The sequence below is a fragment of the Bidens hawaiensis genome, unplaced genomic scaffold (assembly GCF_021521415.1).
Source record: "Bidens hawaiensis isolate Kalapana, Puna unplaced genomic scaffold, B.hawaiensis_p1.1 tig00079108_1, whole genome shotgun sequence".
In the NCBI taxonomy this organism is placed as follows: Eukaryota; Viridiplantae; Streptophyta; class Magnoliopsida; order Asterales; family Asteraceae; genus Bidens; species Bidens hawaiensis.
Window position 1 is genome coordinate 21,687 of NW_027503535.1, and position 3,731 is coordinate 25,417.

The 3,731-nt window shown below is 35.3% G+C and overlaps 1 pseudogene; it reads left to right on the forward strand.

Moving 5' to 3' along the window:
- Positions 1–1,065: 1,065 nt before the first annotated feature.
- Positions 1,066–1,930, forward strand: LOC143607040 (glutaredoxin-C9 pseudogene; annotated as a pseudogene).
- The last annotated feature ends 1,801 nt before the right edge of the window (positions 1,931–3,731 follow it).

Sequence of the window (3,731 nt, forward strand, 5' to 3'; positions counted from 1 at the left end):
AAGGGATGCGGTTGGTCAACGAAGCCATTTTAGTCATTTTCCCATGAAATATAGATAGTTGTTCAATAAAAATTGAAAATCACCCTACCAAATTTTATAATTCTAAAGTATTATTAAACTATGTGACAAACCCGCCACGCTGCGGTAGGGTAGCGACACGAAGTCAACCGTTATCAGTTAGGTTCGTAAAGGTCGCGACAATAAACCCAAAATAGTAAACGCATTCTTCAAATTAACTTATAAACAAATAAAATAGTTATAAAACGGTGTTTATTCTATGGGTAAACCCCCGATGTTGGTAAAACCTGACCGTTGTCGGTGCCGCACGTTAGAGTGGTGAGTCGGTAAAACCCGGATGTTGGTAAAAACCCTAGCGTTGTTGTTCCTGGTCGTTGTGGCGGTGAGTCGACGCGAATTTGGTTGGTTTCAATTACATTCATTATGGTTCCATACCTAAAACAAAAATGTCTGTAAAACTCGGTTGTTGGTAAACCCGAGCTTTGTCATCCCGGGCGTTGCGGCAGTGAGTCGGTAAAATCCGAGTGTTGTAATTGATGCGAATTTGGTCGATTTCAATTACGTTTATTACAGTACCAGAACTAAAACAAAAATGTCAGTAAAACACGGTCGTTGGTATTCCCAGAGCTTTCTCGTCCCCAATATTACGGTGGTGACTCAGTAAAACCCGAGTTTTGTCGGTCCCGGATGGCGAGACGACACGACTAACCGTATATTATTTAATTAAAACAAAAAAAATCAATATAAATAACTTGACCGAATCAGAGACTGTCGAGTGGACCAATCGTGGTCCAAAGGCACCAAGTTTTTTCTTTGTTACGTATACAATAATAAATAATAATAATAATTGGTTGGGATAATTTAAAGTGAAAGTGGTATGATGTCACGTTTACATCAGCTGAAACATGTTGCACCGCGTAACCGCCCTTGACGTCTGACCCTTTCAAGTCACTAGAAACACACCCACATCTTTTCTTTTCTTCTATAAATTAATAATCATCACACCATGATAAACAAACACACCAACACATTTACTCTCTCTCTAATATGCAACAAGCAATTCCGTACAAAACCTGGTCACTTCCGCTAGACCACCACCACCAAACGATCAACCAAAACCCTAAACAACTCAACGGACCCACAAACTACACGGTTCGAGACGCCGTGTCCGAAAACTCAGTCATCGTGTTAGCTCGTCACGGATGCTGCATGACCCACGTGGTGAAACGGTTATTAAACGGTCACGGAGTGAATCCGAGTGTGTTTGAGTTTAAGGAAGATGAGGAGAAAGATGTGGTGAAGGAGCTGAAGATGATCGATGCACGAAACGATGGATTAAAGTTTCCAGCGGTGTTCATTGGTGGACGGATGTTTGGTGGGTTGGATGAGGTCATGGCGACGCATATTAACGGTGAATTGGTTCCGGTGCTTAAACAAGCCGGCGCGTTATGGCTTTGAAACGCTTAATTTCTGTTTTCTGAGAGACTTGAATTCAGTTTAGTTAAGATTATTATTTTTTTGGTATTTAATTTAGTAAATGTTGATTTAAGTTAATATGATTTTAATATATTCAATGATTGTATAAAGTAGTAAAGTACCAATTTGTTGAATAAATTTTAAAATAAAGTTGAACACGTTAGTTATTCATGAAATGATAAAATAAACATGTGTTTAAATATAAGTGGAAAGAAAACTTTATTAGATATTAAAGTTGAAGACTTATTAAACAAAGGGTGATGTAATGGGTACATCATTGCTAGCGAAACCAAGCATGATTTCAACCAACATGGGTTGTAAGGTTTTTGTCCTCATTGTCTTTGTTACACAAGTCATGTCGCCTAACCAATACGTATGGCATGTATAATGTCATCCAAACCCTGTTACCATGCCAATCATGCAACACGTATGAGTTAATATATTGTTTGTATTCATGTCTCGAATGTGTTCCACAAGAGGTGTTTTTTTTATTATGTCTACCAATTATTTGACATAATACAATATTTTGTTAACTATTTGATACGATAAAAGATTTTACCAATTATATTATACGACACAAGATTCTACAAAATATATGATACGACACAAGATTCCATTTAAATCTCATACATAAACATCAAGTCTTAATAGTATTCATAACTCCTCTCAACACTCATGAAGTTACATGATATTAACGGGAGTCTTAATTGCCAAGGGGTTTGCATAACGTTCACTTTTTAACCAATCATTACCAAAGTTTTTTTGACTTGTTACCCGCTATATGGAGGGGTCCACTAGAGTTCTCATATCATCGAGCGCTTACATTGTACATGTGACTATTAAGTAATAACCATTATCTCATAGTGCATTTAGAAGGATCGTATACGATGTCTTCCAATATTACATCATTGTGGATCCACTATAATCATCAGTGTGCAACTGGTTGGTAAATCTTTTACTGTCACGGCTACAAGAATTGTAGATTATAAAGATTAGATATTATAGAATTGTATTTCATTAAAACTTAGCCAAATAATTGTAATTAAAATTTGTTTATACTTGTTCAAAAAATAACTAATAAAAGTTATAGATTAGTTGAAAAAAAAAACAATCGTTATTATTTTCTTCTTTAGTTTGTATAGCTGACACCTAGCTTTTAAGCGTCTCGGTTGTTGATTAGTATTGATTAATGATCCAAATTACTTCTTACGCTTCTCACGTTAAAAAAAACTTTGTATGTGTGATGACTTGGCCGTTAAAGTGTCTTTAAGCCTCCGACCTTGTGTCCCTATAGCTTCTGACTAGTTATTTTTCATATTATTTTCATCTTATTGTTGGTCTGATGTAACATCCCACTAAGTCGACACTGGACAAGAGAAGTCAACCCCCCCCCCCCCCCCCCCGTTTTGTTGCAAAAGGTGGTGAGTCAGGTAAGTTTAATTTGGTTGTTTGAAAAGTTAGCCTATAATTATATACGGATGAACTTCATTTAGGTTTTGCTAGAAATGAAGGTTTTAAATGCGCATAAAATATTTGACGTGTATTTTGGTTCCATTTAACTTTGGTCCATCTAGAAGTATAGGACTTACAAATTGTCATATAATTTTTCATTTAGTTAAATTTGACTTTTGGTCCAGAAATAACATACGGAGTATAAATTTTAAAAATCAGGTAGGTTGGTTCCATTTGACTTTGCCATAATATATAGTGCGTTGACTTTATGGCGGAATTGCACAATTTAATAACTGAAACAGCTTGCAAACAAGTGGAGATCAACAACATTTGCCAAATTCCTTTTTTTAAATGGATTTTAATAATTTAAACTATTACCTATTTGGCCAATAATTATCAATAACAGTCCCACTAACTAATGACTAACTCCGTATATTTTTAGATACACATATAGTTTCCATAAACATAGTTAACACATATCACGAATTTGATAGAAAAAGAGGTCTACGTACCCGCAAGGAGCAAGAGGCCCGTTACAAAAGAAAGCAAACAACAACTAGATATTAAAACGAGTTATTATACACTATAAAAGAAAATTAACAAAGCAAAATATGCACAACTCCTAGTGTCTGTTAATGTTTTTAACTTTAAATACTTTTTGTTTAAGGCACATTATTGGTTTCCTACATGGATGATATACTAATAGAAAAATACGGTATACACACTCATAAAGCTTAGAAAAGCGACCGAAATACTTAACCTATTGTGTCATCATCGTCAATTTC